This window comes from Rhipicephalus sanguineus, chromosome 4 (assembly GCF_013339695.2).
Source record: "Rhipicephalus sanguineus isolate Rsan-2018 chromosome 4, BIME_Rsan_1.4, whole genome shotgun sequence".
Lineage (NCBI taxonomy): Eukaryota > Metazoa > Arthropoda > Arachnida > Ixodida > Ixodidae > Rhipicephalus > Rhipicephalus sanguineus.
Window position 1 is genome coordinate 144,633,543 of NC_051179.1, and position 19,117 is coordinate 144,652,659.

Below are 19,117 nucleotides of genomic sequence, written 5' to 3' on the forward strand. Positions count from 1 at the left end.
CGCCTGTTTTTGGTCACGCCGCTCGCGTCGCCGCCGAAGTCCCAAGAGAGATCACGCCGCCGCCGCCGCCGCGCAATAATTGCGGCGCGCCGCCGTTAGTCTTTTCTTTTAATTCGAATAGAGAATCTGGAAATAAAATACAGCACTTCGCCGGAGGAGCTCTTCTCGATGTGTCCATTTTATGAACTGACCATTTCAGCGGCCGCTGAATAGTGGGAGCTCGGCGAGAAGCGCTCCCCATGTTTCTGGTTCTTGTTTTGCAGCGCCACCATGACATCACGAAGCTTTGAAACACTCACGACACAAATGATAGGGACGGAGTGCCCTCAATGCAACGAATGCAGCCCTCAGAGATCCGATTTTCGGTGCACATGTCTTTTGATCGTGTTAGCCATAGATTTAGGGTTAATGCAGCCGCTCGTCTAACGCAGCTGTAAGGTTCCCTGCATCGCATTCCCTGCATCGTTCTCAAACATCTGGGACAAATTCATATGCAAATTCAGACTTGAAAATTTCCTCTTTCTGTGCATTTCGTCCACCATCTTCTTACGCTAGGAATGTGCTGGCGTGTTCGGTGCGGCGACGTGGTCAAGAGCGAGGTGGCATCACGGCTCACCGCTTTTTTGAATCACCGTATGCGCTCTGCCGGTATGGACTGTGGACATCTCCTTAGGATGAACGCATCGAGAATAGCTCCCCAGAAGTTGTAGTATCTGTTTCTTCTCCAGAAATATCACGAGTATTGCCTGACCTTAACGCTGCCGCGTCCTCCAGCCTTAAAGGGCGACGACCCAGCTCGCTGGATAGCATATTCTTGGACTCTTGGACCTAGTACATTGTGCATAAATAAATAAAATAGATAAGTAATATATATATATATATATATATATCTCGCGTTTGTACACTTTTGTAGCGTTAGCTGCACTTGCCTAGCCGATGCCGATTTCGCGTGGAGGGTCACGAGCCGTGCTGCGCATGCGCGAGTATCAGTGATGTCACACAGCTGGGTCACCGGAGCTGGCATCTCACGCGCTCTCCGACATCGCCGCGCGTGGCTCGCCGCTGCTGGTCTGCGCGTTCGGGAGGAGTGGCGTCGTAGCCGTAGACACAGTGGCGCCGGCGCGCGCGCAGCTGTTCGCATTCGCTGTGCAGTCGCCGTCTGACACTGCCCTGGGGCCGCTTCATAGCGCCTCTGACTGGCGTTCGCAGGTGGGTAATGCCATGAAGAAGGAGAGCGCAAATGCTGCTCGACGGCGCAGAAGAGCCGAGAAGCTTATCTCATCAGATCCCGAAGTAGTTGCCTGGCAATTAGCGGTTCAGTGTACGAAGAATGAACAGAAGAAGGCTAATAAACCTAGACAATCTGAAAAGCTAAGAATAATCAGCTGAACCTTTGCTAACGCTACGTATATCCTGGCATTGCTGAGCTAGGCCACTGCAAATTATTTCCTTTCATTCTTACTCGAGTAAATCGATAAATAAATACAGAAATAAAGGGAATGGCAAACTTAGAATATAGCTGAGCTATAGTTGGTAGGTATTCATGTTAAGAAGACATGACGTGGAAACACGGACATAAGAGAAAAGTCGAGAGAGTGAACAGCTATCTCTCACGTAGTATCTACTCGCACTTGATTGATAGGTATGACCGCTTACGTGGGAATGCGCAAATAAATATAAATATTTGTGTCTGCCTTCGGTTCCGCCGCTGTGTGATTTTGCAGTTGTTAGCGGCGTTTCTGGTGTCTTGACTACTTGCCTGTGCCCGTGTTTGCATGACCTATTTTTATGATCTATCTATCTAGCCGCCTATGTCTGGGCGCTCTCGTGATCGCCTCATCAACTCAGCGTACAGAAAAAATTGAAATGGGAGGGTATAGGATTTGACGAATATGACTCTCTTGTCATGACATGAATGACGTCAAAATCCTGCCGCGCACGTCGTCAAACCCTTTCCTCCAGACACGTGTGACACATACCCGTTTACCACGGGTCGCTGTATACGGGTATGCGCCACAGCTGATTGACCGTTTATATCTACGACGGAACCGCAAGTACAGACATTGGTAATGGAAATACGAGGGCGTCAAGAAAAACCGGAATACGCAGCGTTGACCCGACGACTGCAAAGAATGAAAATTAGGATCCCAGGAGGAATCGAACCCAAGCATTCTATGTTGCAGTCAGGCATTTTACCACAGAGCCACGCCAGTTGTAGAAACTGCTTTCGGAAAACACCCTGTACAGACGTAATGTTTGTGCAACGTCATTTGTGGTTGTGGTGCTGGCTATGAAATTATATAACAAAGCAATAAATACTACATATGTATTCCTACGATACAGGCATCATATCAGATTAACGTATGTGGTTCCCGTGTTGACTCCGCTTTTATAGCAGTCTAATAGACATAACATTTGTATTCGTATGATTCAGCAAGCAAGCTATATTCAAGCGTTGCTTGACCCCGGAGGAATATGCTAACGAAAATTACGTACGATATTCACATCGTCACACCAAAAGTGCACTTCGTTTCAATACTGACGCCTGTGCTCTAACGTGAGTGCTGACGTTACGTCAGACTGTAAGTTACCCTTTAAACGCCAGTGCTTTCGACGTGCCTGGTAAGCCCACAATGTGCACACAACTACCACACTTACAAAAGCACGTCGATCCACCTCGTAACGCTTGGCTCAAAACCAAAAAATGCAGCATGGAACTACTGGCCGACGGCTTCGCATAAAACGATTCCAACAAGGGGTGGGATCTGCCGAATTTTGATACACACTTTAGACGTTCGTGGGCCTTGGGGTGTTCCTTACTTGAAGTTTGTGCATATTGCGCTGTTGAAGCCACGTGAACAGAAAAGCGTGCTTGTGAAGTGATCCGTCAGATGCCGCAGCGAGCCCGATCTTATGTGTTTCTGATATTGCGGTTTATAATAATTTCTACTATTTATACGATTCCAGTTTAATTTATGACATACCCTAATGTCCATTCCATCATATTTTCACGCCCGCTTAATTCCCCTTCCATCCCTCTTATAGATTCTTAAAATTTTTATCAGGATTTTCAGATACCCCTCCCCCCCCCCCCCATCGGATCATGACTACCGCATTTACTTGAATCTAGGCCGGCCCCGATCCTAAGCGGCCCCCCGAAATTCGCAAGGCCAGAAAACAAGAAAAAAACTTAATCATTGTACTCGAATGTAAGCCGACACCCCCCCCCCCCCCCCCACTTTCCCACATCGTTTTTTCGAAGTAAACATCGGCTTAGATTCGAATAAATACGGTATATGGCCTGGAGAATAGTAACAAGTGCACTAGGTAGTCTTGCCACTAAAAACGAACATGGTTTAGAGAACTTTGTGCTTGGTAGTACTGAAGTCTATGGTAGAGCGGCAAGCCGTCCCTGGCATAATGAAACTCAAAAGAGGTGCGACGCGCAGTGCGGCTCATCACTGCATCGCATGGATAATTAAATGTAACCGCCAAACTAGTGCAAGGTATTCGTTTCCTTTCGATAAGATTGAACAGGTGATAATAAATTTACTTTATTGGGACACCTCTTTTGGAAAGTTTAATGATATTTTGCAGAGCTCTTTTAATTAAGGTAACTAAATCTTGAAAAATATTTGCCAAGACCTCAACCTTACATGATAACTATGACTGCTACAAAGGTGCCGTTTAAGTTTACTTTAGTAGTGACACACATGTAGTCGACATCAGTGTTGGTTCCTTGTTAACAAAGCCATTTGCTGTTAACATCTGCATCTGAAAAAGTTGCGGAAATAGACTTGGATACGTGAGCGAAAGCATGCAATTAGTACCTGCCACGGTAGCCTAGTGGTTACAGTGCTCGATTGCGGACCCGTAGGTCCGCAATCGAGCACTGTAATCGAGCACTGTATATATATATATATATATATATATATATATATATATATATATATATATATATATATATATATATATATATATATATATATATATATATATATATATATATATATGTGTGTGTGTGTGTGTGTGTGTGTGTGTGTGTGTCAGGGTGGCAGCGATGGCGTAGCGGTAGAGCATCAGCCTTGCATGCAAGAGGTCCGTGGTTCGAATCTCGGTGCCGGACAATTCCCAACCGGATTAAAAAAATCCGCGTGATGATGGAATCGTGTAAAATTTCACCATCTCCCACTAAAGGGAACCATGTGGGGATGCGAAGGTGCGCATGGGTCGACTTACAGTTCCGTTCATCACGGGCACCTTGCCCGATGCTGACGCGTCCTTGCATGTGGAGCACACCATGAATTCACTGTAGCTGGCGGAGCTTTCGAAGTTAATCAATAGGCGTATAGTAGCCGACATAGGAAAGTATAATATGGAGAGAATTGAGCATGCTCTAAAAAATGGAAGAAGCCTCAAAGCTATGAAGACAAAACTGTGCATAGGCAAAAATCAGATGTATGCATTAAGGGACAAGGAAGGCAAGGTCACAACCAATATGGATAGAATAGTTGAGGTAGCGGAAGAGTTCTACAGAGATCTGTACAGCAGCCGAGACAGTCAGGATGATAACGTAAGAAGCAGTAATAGCCCAGAGGAATCTGAAATCCAACCAGTATTCACAGAAGTAAAGAAAGCCCAAAAGGCAATGCAAAGAGGCAAAGCCGCTGGTGAGGATCAGATAACATCAGACCTGTTGAAAGACGGTGGAGAGATTACGTTAGAGAAACTGGCCACCCTGTATACGAAGGGTCTCTCGACGGGGAGGATACCAGAATCTTAAAATAATGCCAACATCACCTTGATCCATAAGAAAGGGGACGTCAAAGACCTGAAAAATTACAGGCCCATCAGCTTACTGTCCGTTGTCCACAAGCTATTTACAAAAGTAATTGCTAACAGAATTATTACAACATTAGAGTTTAATCAACCAAAGGACCAGGCAGGATTTCGTAGAGGCTTCTCAACAATAGACCATATTCATACTCTTCCTCACTCACCCAGCACCTCCACCAGATGTCGTACGACGATTTATTATGAGACAGCGACGTCTTAAACAGTCGAGGTAGCACCGGCAGAAACGAAGGTAGATCGCGCTCACAGCAACAACACACGCGGAAGCTCTTCTTTCTCTTCCTCACTACAATACTCTCAATCAGGTGATAGAGAAATGCCCGGAATACAACCAACCCCTGTACATAGCCTTCATAGATTACGAGAAGGCATTTGATTCGGTGGAGACATCAGCAATCATGCAGGCACTGCGGAATCAAGGCATCGACGAAGCCTATATAAACATAATGGAAGAAATCTACAGCGGATCCACAGCCACTATAGTCCTCCATAAAGAAAGCGACAAAATCCCAATAAAGGAGGGCGTACGGCAGGGAGACACGATCTCTCCAATGCTATTCACCGCGTGTTTACAGGAGGTTTCCAGGGCCCTAGATTGGGAAGGATTAAGGATAAGAGTTAATGGAGAGTATCTCAGTAAACTGCGATTCCCTCACGACATTGCATTGATGAGTAACGCGGCATACGAATTACAGCTCATGATTACTGAACTAGATAGGGAAAGTAGAAGAGTAGGTCTGAAAATTATTATGCATGAAACTGAAGTAATGTGGAACAACCTTGGCAGAGAGCAGCGCTTTGCGATAGGTGGCGAGACACTGGAAGTTGTAAAGGAGTACGTCTACTTAGGACAGGTACTAACCGCGGAGCCGAACCATGAGAGTGATAACTAGAAGAATAAGGGTGGGATGGGGCTTATTCGGCAAGCATTATGAAATCATGAATGGTAGTCTACCACTATCCCTCAAGAGGAAGGTATATAACAGCTGCATCTTACCGGTACTTACCTACGGAGCAGAAACCTGGAGACTTAGATAGAGGGTTCAACTTAAATTGAGGATGACGTAGCGAGCGATGAAAAAGAAAAGGATAGGTGTAACCTTAAGAGACAGGTAGAGAGCAGAGTGGGTCAGGGAACAAACGGGGGTTAAGGATATCATAGTTGAAATCAAGAAGAAGAAATGGATATGGGCCGGACACGTAGCACGTCGGCAGAATAACCGGTGGGTGGTCATTAAGGGCAACTGACTGGATTCCAAGAGATGGCAAACGCGTGAGGGGGAGACAGAAAATTAGGTGGGTAGATGAGATTAAGAAGTTTGTAGGTATAACGTGGCAGCAGAAAGCACAGGACTGGGTTAATTGGCGGAACATGGGAGAGGCCTTTGCCCTGCAGTGGGCGTAGGCAGGCTGATGATGATGATGATGTTGTCAGTATTGCGGAATGGGCGCCTCCATTCCATTCCAATTTCATTCCGGGGAATTAGAACTTAACACAATTATATTCCTTTTAATTCCCCGGAATGAAAGAACTTAGCCCATTTTCCACTGCGGGAATGGCCGGGCAGCTCAATTCCATTCCTGTAATTCCTCAGTGTATGAAAAGCACCTTGATAGTTTTATCGAGTTAACAATGAACATAGAGCTGATGTCATCAGATGCATTAAGAACTGGAAAAGTACGCAAAACACGTTACCAAGGTCAAGTGATAGCTTGGTGACATCTCCTGCAGTACAACCACCCTACTAATTCTCTTAGGGGCAGTTCTCCCGCTACGTATAGCATTTGCATGGTCAGCAAGTTTGAACGAATGCTGATATTAAAGAGACACTAAAGAGCAAAACGATTTTTCGCGCATTAGTAAAGTAGTCTTCCACGATACAAAAAACACCAAGCTTTCTGCGCGAAGACGCTTAATTAGCGAGAAAACGCTCAAAAAGAAAATACAGGTGGCGACGCCACCTTGGAATTCCCGCACCATTTGCCGTGACGTCACATATTTTTGGCGGCGCCTGCTTGGGCCAACGTAGTTCCTAATCGGTTAAATCGAACTACATTGTCCTCTGAGGGGGCCAGAGACTTCACATAACGAGTTTGTGGAAATTTCGTCGAGCCAGTGGCGCCAAAATACGTTGAATGCCTTTGAAGTCTTTTACGTCACGAATTACAAAATTCGGCGCGAAATTTAAAAATGAGACTTTGAACTTGGTTTTCTCCTCTAATAATAAACCTATGGTGGTGAAATAAACTACACAAGAGTTTTCCGAGCACACTTTATCAATCTAAACCAATTCATTGTTTCACTTTAGTGTCCCTTTACATGTGTGAATGCTAAAATCAGGGTTGCCAATGGTGGCTACTTTTCGCCAAATTGGCGAATTTGAGAGGGCCGTGGCGACCTAAAATTATGAATGGCGACATGGCGAATTTTTGGCGATTTTCAGCTTAGGTCTCCACTGAGTTATGCATCCTAAGCTCAGTGCCTTCCCAACGAATGAGCGGCACTATTCTCTGTATTTTTCTGGGTTTTGAGATGCACATTGCGCGCCGTTTTCTTTGTTCGTCCTGTAACTCGTGTGTATCTCCTCAATTCATCTAGATGCTTCTAACTCAACTCATCTAGGTTCATCTAGATGCTTGAGAGCTTCGCTAAAGTTTCGCTTCTGAAGGGGCTAGATGACGGGTTGGTCGTGTGTTCCGGCCATTTGTTCCGCCAAAGCTCCAACTATTCTGAATAGCTTGGCGACCTATTCACCGCTGCAGTATCCCGTAATCGAGCTCGTATAGCGAAGATAGGTGGATACGCGGGTGTTCGTGCAATAAAAAATTATTTATTCAGGCATTTTCTACTGTTCTCATTGTTCCGCCAAAGCTCCAACTATTCTGAATAGCTTGGCGACCTATTCACCGCTGCAGTATCCCGTAATCGAGCTCGTATAGCGAAGATGGGTGGATACGCGGGTGTTCGTGCAATAAAAAATTATTTATTCAGGCATTTTCTACTGTTCTCGGTGAGCGTGTGCAACGAAAACAATTGCTATATAACATTTTACAATGTCCACCTGTTCAATTATAACGCACTGGATTGACACGGGTAGATATAAGTGATTATATATGAAAGGGACAGTGGCGTCCGGTATCATATTAGTTCACACTGAAAGGCATAAGACTCACTAATGAACGATACCTGTAAGAATTCTGTCTTACTACTTTCAATAAACCTGTTAATCCTTTTTTTCATATGAGGGGATGTAAAGCTGTCTACAAACAACGCCTTCGCGGCTTTCGCCTAAGGTTTACCACACTTCCACCTTTGAAACGAGCGGACAGGGATGGAAGGATATCATGAGCGTTTTATCCTTTCATACTTGCGCCTCCGCGCACACCTTGCGGCTAGTCGGAGAACCAGGTGCACCAAGCACTCCCATGGTGAAGGGGCGATGCGCCTGGTATTGAGAAATGTCAATATACTTTAAGGGCTTTGAATGGCATTGTATTCTACGGGGCTATACATCAGTGGAAGTTCCTATTACTAGGATATGCCGCGCATATATAGAATGGCGACTTTTTTGGCGAAATTTGTAAAAAAATGGCGACTTTTGGCGACTTTCTGCTCGTCGTTTGGCGACATTTACTCGAAAGTCAGTGGCAACCCTGGCTAAAATGACGACATAGCGTATTTTTATGCTGACAAAAGTAGTGTTCAAGAAGACTAAGCAGTTTCGCCATGCGTCTGGAGCGCCTAGACAGGGGCACAGTATTGCAAAAGGGTGGGGAGGAGTATGAGGTAGGACTGCGGGCATGCTGGTATACGAAATGTTGCAGTGAACACAAGCATTGCGCCAGCGTCAATACGCATCACAACTTAGAGAACCGCTTTTTCGAATATGCGTCCGACTCGCCAACGGTGACAGAAGCAAAAACATTGGCTGCGCATCTGCGTGCTTCGATCCAAATGTCGTCGAAAGACGATAGTCTTCTGCCGGCCGTTTCTGCGCCGTTTGAGCAAAGCCTAAGAAACACTAGCATTCTCGGCGCAGCCTACTAAACACTACGGTCTTTATAATCACGTATCTATGTATTTTCTAGTAAAGGAACACACCACTTAATACTTACGTATTGATGTTGCACCTCAGGTATGCGTAATATTTGCTTTTCAATCGACACTGTTCGCAAATATGAACGCAGCTACCAGTTCAAGATGGCTGGGCGTTCAGCAAGTTCTTAAACTTTGGCCGGGTGACTGAATCGTGCGACAAACAGACAGACCAAAATTTCTGCGTTTAACTTCCCCAAGAAAGACTGTCGTCTTTAAAACAATGAAGAAGTGGAGGGTGGGGAGTCAGCAGGCACTTGAGCTGCCGCCAAGTGAGTGAGTGAAACAACTTTATTGGGTACACAAGGAAAACAGATCACAAAGGCGTTAGGGGGGGAGGGAGGGGTATACCACTGCCGTAGTTCCGCACGACGGTTACCAACGGCTCAGAGCCGCGGTTACGCGAACAATAGACAAAGTTTACATATGTACATATCGGAACCCCCTTTGAAAAGCACTGTAACGAAGTTACGTGATTTCTAAATGTGATATCCTCGTCAATTCTTGAGCCTCAGCCGGCAAGCGCTGTGGCACTTGCGGCAGCCAAGCGTGTTTTGTCTGCAGGGATTTCGACGTCATTGGTACAAGCGGGCTCGTCGATCCTGGCAGTACTCGTCCATCTTTGCCTGCCGTAGTATGCGCGAGCGACGGCAAGAGCAACGCGTCGTCGCCTTGCTGAAGAAGTGGAGGCGCTGGATGACGACGACGAGAGCGAGAGCTGCTGGAGCGGAATTTCACGTCGAGCCCCAAGTCGACTTGTCGCACCAGAACGGCGATGAAAATTACGGAATGCATGCAGAGACGTTTGCATGATGCGTGGTCGTTGAACCATGCCGCCTAATCGCCAATGTTGACAGCGGCGAACAGCGAGCACGCGACGGATATATTTTAGATGCGAAGCATCTTATGGCGGAGTTCAATCCGGTGGTGGTGGTGGTGGTGGTGTACGGCGTGACCATTCTTACTGCGCATGCGCAAGCCCTCTCCCCATTTCCCCTCTCCACTACCCCTTCACCTCGCCACTCCTCCTCTCCATTTCCCCTCTTCCTTCCTCTCCCCCTCTCCCCACTGTGCCTCTCCCCTCCCCCCTGGAAACGCGGGCTCGACATGCCGAAACGCTGCTTCGCATCGGCTCATGGTCCCCTTTAGCGGGAGATGGTGTGATTTTTTGACACCCTTTGCAGCTGTCCTGCAGAGAATGCAGAGGCTTCGGTTGTTTTAAATGAGAAGCATTTCTTAGCGAACTTCTGCAACATTGCGTCTATCTATCTATCTATCTATCTATCTATCTATCTATCTATCTATCTGTCTGTCTGTCTGTCTATCTATCTATCTATCTATCTATCTGTCTGTCTGTCTGTCTGTCTGTCTGTCTGTCTGTCTGTCTGTCTGTCTGTCTGTCTGTCTGTCTGTCTGTCTGTCTGTCTGTCTGTCTGTCTGTAGCCGATTTTGTGCGCTCCTGGAGGTTTCGTTGATGGGATGTATACAAAATTTGGTATGGCATAACATGACTGTATGAACGTAAATGACGGGCCATAACATGAAAATCATGACAGGCATGTCACGAACGGCATGATTTACATGCCACGGTCTTTTGTGCTCTTGTGGCCAACTCAATGATTTATATATACCAAAAAAGTATGGCATGACAACAGTGCATAAGGAACATAAGTGACAGGTCGTAACGTGCAAATCATTACACGCATGTCATGTAGTACCGCATGATTTACATGACATGGTCTCGGGGCGCTCGCGGCCGTTTAATGAAATGGATATATGCCGAAAGTGGCATGACGAGACATTTCTGTATGGCGAACATAAATGACTGGAGGTACCATGAAAATCATGATACGCATGTCATGTTCAGCATAACTTTCATGCCACACTCATGGTGCGCTCGCGGCCGGTTCGCTGGCTTGATATACACCAAAATTAGTATTACGTGACGTGACTGTACGACGAACATAAATGACAGGTCCTGACATCCAAATCATGACATGCATGTACGGCATGATTTACATGACACTCTCTTGGCGTGCTTCTGGCCGTTTTGTTAACTCGATATACGCCAAAATTGGTTGGCACGACATGAGTGCGTGACGAACGTAAGTGATAGGTCATGCTATGTATATACCAGAATGTACATTTCATTAGCATGGTATATACAGATTAGTACACGCATATATGCAGGACAAACACGCGATATATGGTCAACTAGATGTCATGACGTGAATGACTCCATTTGCCTCAAAGGCAAACAAGGCGTTGTATGCAGCTCTTTGCTGGCTGCTTCGCTTTCCATAAATTCGCACAGCGCGTGGGATCTGCCGGATTTTTGTGGTTATATGGTGCACTTCTCCGCATTCCATCACCTCGCGCCTTCCCTCCAGTTCCTCGCAGCATTTCAGTAGCGGATCTAGCGGTCCTGCTCTCACTTCGCTATTGCCGCTACTCCATACTGCACGGTGCGTGCGCCCCTGTTGTCGCAATGGAATTCGCCGTTCGTCACATTAGCAAAATTATGAGTTTATGAGACGTTTAGTGGCGAGTCAGCACCCGTCCCGTTGCGTCTCCCTTCGTCCTTGTGTTCCTGCGCTCTTTTTATGGTGAATCCTATCCAACTCGCCCTGTTGTCAGTTCTACTACACTTTCCGTCTTCTGTCAGGTTGTGTATCTCATTTGCAGGATGACTGCAAGATGAGCTGAATCAATACCCAGTTTGTGGTTCCCTTGATGATACCAGTGCGTTCCTTGACAAATATCTCGTCTTATTATCATATACCACTCATTCAATGAGCTTCTGAAAAACAAAATGCATTTATTAGTCTCGCTATTGTTCAAAATCATCTTGTCACCTCCATCGTTATACCAAGTTTGCAGGCCAGTGAACGCTTCCGTCTGGACCACCGAACAACATCGACGGCGGCAGAGATTGTAGCCATCCGCGAGGTAATTCGTTACATATCGACGCAACCCCCTCACCAATGGACTATATTTTGTGACTGTAAACCAGCACTCCAAGTGATAGATTCAGCACTTAAACGAGGGCCTTATTACCAACTTGCTCACGAACAACGTTACTAGAACAAACTCAGTTTAGAAGCTGCGCCGGAGAGGCGGTCGTGGGAACTAGTGGCGCTGCAGTCACGTCTAGCTCCCGCGGCTGGCGCTTGTTGTGATCGGCGCCGGCGATGTACGAGCGCACGTGGGTTACAGCGACGTATGCGCTTTGTTCGCTCGTCATTTTTGCAATTCTTCTTGACCAGGCTTAGCGTTTTGTACGAAAACACGTGCGTGATGTATGGAGCGTAACGAGGACGATCAGATTCACAGTGCGGTATGCCGACCTGCTTTGCGCCGGGGTGCAAGAACGGCTACCGCAACGATGACTCCGCTTCACAACACTTCTTCGGACCTCCAAAAGACCCTGCGCCATTCAAGCTTTGCATCGCAAAGATAGAAAGCTTACTGCGAAATGCAAGGTCTGTGACGTTCATTTTTGAGAGTAACGACATTGTCACTATCGTCGTGTAGTTGCGGGACAAGAAGTTTGGATCCCCCGTGGAAAGTGGGAACTCGCGCGCGCTGCCCTGCCGCGCTTGTTCCCAGCACTTCCACCCCACATTTGAAAGCCAAAATGTTCGACACCAAGGCGCGAATCCCCCCCCCTCCCAAAACGCACGGCGTCCCGCGAAAGCCCAGTGCCCAGTTTGAAGGAGCCGCCAGAAATAGAACAGCAAAACGAAAGGCAGGCTATTACCTATGCGCTACCGAGACTGAGAGTTGCATCACACTAACATTCGATCAGTTGTCAGCTGTCGCTATGCCTTCAAAGCAGTGGATTTTCGAGAGATTTTACGACGAGGTATCGAACAAGATGTGCGGAATATTTTGCACTCGCCGGCTCGGGAACGGAGACTTACATGTGCAAAAGATAATTGCAGTTGACGAGTAGTTTAACTGCGTTGTGAACGGCTACAGCACGCAACGCAAACGGCTGTCGTGCAGTGTAAGAAGTGCTTCGGGCATGGAACATCTGCTCGGTGAAGTTGAAAAACTGAAATTGTGCGAAGGAGTCAATACTGACGACTCTTCTAGCGACAGAGTACGCGCGATTAACTGCTCGGTGCTCACATCACGGCCGATCTGTTCGAATTGTTGAAGGCACCGTAGAAAGATGCGACGTAGAAAGATGCGACGCCGAAAATATAACTATCCGCTGAAAAAATTGCTCAGAGGCGACATCCATTCGATGTAATCGCACACTCAGATTTCATATACAGAGTTCTCGTAAAATTTTTCGATTTTGGGTCAGTGTCGCTTTAACCATCGCGAAAACGTGTCTTGTAAACATTGCAAAGCATTGGTGATCTTTTTCGACAAAGTTTTTTTAAATAAATTGTAGACAACATGAGTACTGTTCTTCTAGAACGTTTTTGTATCTCGAGTAAGTACCCTTCTTTGTACACTATAGAGGCTTTTACAAACGTGTTGGGTTGTTCTTGGTCTAAATAAGACGGCAGCGGCAAAAATTGTGGTGGTAGTTATAAAAATTACGCTGAAAACCCTGATTCCATTGGAAGCTCCTATGATTGGAAGTTAAGCGCAATGTAGACAACTCAAATACAGACCGAACATCGATTCTTAGCCAATCAGTGAACAATGCACGCGGGCCAATGCATAGAGACGACCTTATGCATATCCACCTAAGTAGTCCGCAAATGAGATGCGCGAACGTCGAATGGAAGAATGATAAATGTTTGAGTTTGCCACTAGTACAATCAGAAGGTTGCCGCGCAGTCAGGGGCGAAGGCAGAAATTTTTTTCGAGGGGGCACCTCCTTGATTTGAAGTGGGGGCCAGGCAGGCTGTTGTGGTCAAGTGTCATTTCCGGCTCTGTATGCCATAGCAAAAACAAATTTCGGAGCGAAAACAAACACCGGGCCCGTGCCCCCCCCCCCCTCCTCCCTTCTGGCTACGCCACTGCGCGCAGTTGCCGCCAGCAACTAGACACTTTTAGTTGGGCGTACGTAACGAGCCTACGTACGCAGCACGGCCACGGGAGAGAAGTGCGCATGCGCAGTACGTAACGTATCTATTCCAGGGATGCGCGCGTACGCCCGTAGCAAGACGCTGCGTACGTAACGCAACGCTTACTACGTTGCGTTCTCGCGAGATCTCGAACAAACCAGAAACGAGAGCCCATGGCGGCTGCAGTGGCGTTCGACGCAGACAGCAATAGTGAACCCGATGCAAGTCGTGTGTACTCCACATTGAAAGGCCATGTTTCCATGCCAGACAAGGTACAATCAAGCGGCACGTTCCGGCGTCCTGACCAGTGGGAAGACATAGCCTGGCGTCTCCCAGAAATCCTCAAGCAACCGTCTTCGACAGGTTGTGTGCGCGAACGCGCTATCTATTTCTATCAGGCATCTAGGCGAATGACGCCGTAAAAAAAAAAAGAACGTGAGCTTGGCTCTTACTTTTATTCATGCCGCAACATAACGCACATTGAGCGTTGTGCGAGCTTTGATTCCTTGAAAGTACTGCTAGTAGATCGGAAAGTCAAGAATGCCTGCAATACGACCAGTTGCTGTAAGGTATACGCTAAGCCTCATACACAGCCGCGCTAGATAGAACGCTGTGTTCGATCCAGTGCGGCCGTAGTCCATCAAACGCCATTCTTCCATAGTGTACCCAGCTTCAAAGCTGTGTGCACATAGTAATGTTCAACGTTTACGGCAAAGGTCAACGCGCGCAACCAATGCAGCCAGGGACGACGCCAAAAATGCACACAGCGAACGCCGCCGCCTCACATGTATGCCAGTGGCCATTACCCAGGCCATCGGGAGGTCCTGCGTGCAGATCACAGAGGCCACGTTACTCCTGGGACCTAGCATTCTTCTGACGTCGGTGGCGCTGATAAGCATGCGAAAACACTCACATCTCGCGTACGACTAATCTATATGAGTGAAACGCATCAGGGTACGTTAAACTAAAACTGTTGTAGCACGCTTCGCTTGCAGCGTACGCAACGTATTGTGCGCAGCGTACGCAACTTCTGCGTACGCCCAACTAAAAGTGTCTACTGTGCGATGGACCGCAGCTTTATGCCGTGGCAGCAGACGACGCGCCGATAGTGGCGCAAGACTAAAGTCACTGTAACGGGAAAAGTACCGCGTTCCTTTTCTCTTCGCCGCCGCGCCCTTACGGCGGCTTCGCCACATAAAGGGTCCAGCTCGCTCACCTCGCTCGTGTCTCCCGGCCGCAGACGCACGGCGCTTTGGAGGGCGATTGTTCTTATAGGCTCAGGAAAGCGTGCAGGAACATTACGACACCCCGTATCGTTTTGAGACTTCATCGAAAGCCTATCGAAGCATCGAAGAATGCCCGGGTAAGGCCCTCTTTGCCATTCCCAGCGAGAAAAAGGATGCCAAACGACGGGCTGTGTGGCTGCACAGAATTAGGCGGGAAAAATTTGTTCCCACTAATGATACCCGCATTGTGAGGTAAGCGCTTCATCAAAAATTCGCGAATGTTTCAGGGAATGTTTGCGCCTACCCTGCACTAGTGCAGCTTGTTTCGCCTGGTTGTCGCAGGAGGTTCATGCACAATAACATTTTATTATGTTTAGCGTAAAATTGACGCCTTTGGGCTCACATATAATGATCAGCGCGCCATAAAAACTAACTGCTACAGATTGGTACTGCCTGACGTGACTGTATGACGAACACAAATAACAGGTGGTAGCATGAAAATAATGGCTGATGCTCTCGCGGCAGGTTCGCTTGCTTCATATGCACCAAAATCGGTAATGCGTGACGTGACTGTATGACAAACATAAATACCCTGCGGTAACATGAAAATAATGGTATGCATGTCATGTAAGGCATGATTTACATGCCATGTTCATGATGCTCTCGCGGCCGGTTCGCTCGCTTGATATGCACCAAAATCGGTATTGCGTGACGTGACTGTAATGCGAACGTAAATAACAGGTGTTAACATGAAAATAATGGCACGCATGTCATGTAAGGCATGATTTACATGCCATGCTCATGATGCTGTCGCGGCCGGTTCGCTTGTTTGATATGCACCAAAATCGGTACTGCGTGACGTGACTGTATGACGAACATAAATACCGTGCGGTAACATGAAAATAATGGTATGCATGTCATGTAAGGCATGATTTACATGTCATGCTCATGATGCTCTCGCGGCCGGTTCGCTCGCTTGATATGCACCAAAATCGGTATTGCGTGACGTGACTGTAATGCGAACGTAAATAACAGTTGGTAACATGAAAATAATGGCACGCATGTCATGTAAGGCATAATTTACATGCCATGCTCATGATGCTGTCGCGGCCGGTTCGCTTGTCTGATATGCACCAAAATCGGTATTGCGTGACGTGACTGTATGACAAACATAAATACCGTGCGGTAACATGAAAATAATGGTATGCATGTCATGTAAGGCATGATTTACATGTCATGCTCATGATGCTCTCGCGGCCGGTTCGCTCGCTTTATATGCACCAAAATCGGTATTGCGTGACGTGACTGTAATGCGAACGTAAATAACAGGTGGTAACATGAAAATAATGGCACGCATGTCATGTAAGGCATGATTTACATGTCATGCTCATGATGCTCTCGCGGCCGGTTCGCTTCTTTGATATGCACCAAAATCGGTATTGCGTGACGTGACTGTAATGCGAACGTAAATAACAGGTGGTAACATGAAAATAATGGCACGCATGTCATGTAAGGCATGATTTACATGTCATGCTCATGATGCTGTCGCGGCCGGTTCGCTCGCTTGATATGCACCAAAATCGGTATTGCGTGACGTGACTGTAATGCGAACGTAAATAACAGGTGGTAACATGAAAATAATGGCACGCATGTCATGTAAGGCATGATTTACATGCCATGCTCATGATGCTCTCGCGGCCAGTTCGCTTGCTTGATATGCACCAAAATCGGTATTGCGTGACGTGACTGTAATGCGAACGTTAACAGGTGGTAACATGACAATAATGGCACGCATGTCATGTAAGGCATGATTTACATGCCATGCTCATGATGCTCTCGCGGCCGGTTCGCTTGATTGATATGCACCAAAATCGGTATTGCGTGACGTGACTGTATGACCAACATAAATACCGTCATGATTTTCACGTTACCAGTTGTCATTCGTGTTCGTCATACAGTCACCTCACGCTATACCAATTTGGGTGCATTTCAAGCTAGCGAACCACCCGCCATCGCAGCATGAGCGTGGCAAGTAAGTCATGCCGTACATGACATGGAAGTCATGATTTTCATGTTACCACCTATCACTAATGTTCGTCATACAGAAATATCTCGTCATAAAAATTTTGGTATATATGCATTTCATTAAACGACCGCGAGCGCCCCGAAACTATGTCATGTAAATCATGTTTTACATGGCATGTCTGTCATGATTTGCACGTTATAACCAGCCACTTATGTTCGTCATACACTCTTGTCACGCCATACCAATTTTGTTGTGTATCAAGCTATCGAAGCGGCCGCGAGCGCCCCATGAGCGTGGCATGTAAATCATGCCGTACATGGCATGCATGTCATTATTTTCATGTTATCACCTTAATTTAAATTCGTCATACAGTCATGTTATGCCATACCAAATTTGGTGAGCTTCCCATTAACGAAGCGGCCAGGACAGCACAAAGTCGGGGGCGGATAGATAGATAGATAGATAGATAGATAGATAGATAGATAGATAGATAGATAGATAGATAGATAGATAGATAGATAGATAGATAGATAGATAGATAGATAGATAGATAGATAGATAGATAGATACGTACAAAGTCAAAGAAATTTGCTAAGAAATGCTTCACATTTAATAAATGCAGAAAGCCGAGCGCGTAAATCCCGCGCAGTTCGCGTTTCTTTATCGGGTTAGTACGCGTGCGTGTACATGTAGGCAAGTGAAAATTGCCGCTGTTTCTTTCCTAATCAGTTAGAGAACAACGGTATGCGTCATTCGGGGCTGCAAAAGCGCACGCAATGCGTAAAACATGCGTTACTCCACGTGAAATCAACACCGCACCGCCGCAGCTTCGGCCGCGCTGGACCAAATATGGCGGCGCGCACGACGGTCGCGGTACTTTTCCCGTTCCAGTGACTTTACGCAAGACTGAAGTCCCTCAATAAATTCAAAAGTATCGAAAAGCTTTCATGAAGCCGACGGCGCCCGCGATAGGCTGATCTGTGACACGTGACCTTGCCCCGCCATGAAGGTTCCCGCGCCCCGGGAGGAGAGCGCTCGCTTCGCCTGTTCCGCTATGCACGTTGTGCGGTGATTTCGTTCTGGAAAGTCCGATATGCCTTGTTGCTGCGCGTTTGGGTGCCGAAACCGGACGGAAGACGGCAAGAAGTTATTTTGCATCCCGCGGGGCAAACAGAACCTAACCAGAAGAAAAGTGTGGTTGCACAGAATTGGACGGAAACACTTCGAACCGTCGGCCACTGCACGACTATGCGAGGTAAGTAACGCGACACAAAGGCGCAAGAAAAAGCATACGCGTGCATGTGCCGAGCTGCAATAGCATTTTATTCGTGCGCGCTGGTTTTGATGGCCCACATTTGTCGAGATTATTCATTCTAGTGCTTTATGAACCCGCTGACGTAGGTCATGCAGTACGAACCTAGCATGCAAGTAAATAAGCGAGGGAAGCGCACTAACTCGCCGACAGATATCCGCATTGTGTTGCACGCGATCAAAATTTGTCCGCCGCCGTGGTATGACAGTTACTGCGGTTACGGTGCTCGGCTGCTGACCGGAAAGACGCGGTTCGATCCCGGCCTCGGCGGTCGCATTTTCGATGGAGGCGAAAATGCTAGAGGCTCGTGTACGGCGCGTATTCAGTGCACGTAATAGAATCCCAGGTAGTCGCGAAATTACAGGAGCAGTCCACTACGGCGTGCCTCTTACTCATATCGTGGTTTTGGCACGTAAAACCCCAGCAATTATTATTATTGTTATAGCGATAAAAGTTCATAAATTTCGGCAGTGAGTTCTACTGTTAGACTTTTCTATCTCTGCGCGCGTTGTTAACTTCGTTTTACAACATGTTGAGAAAGTCGTTTCCAAATGCAATGTAATACGAGCGCGA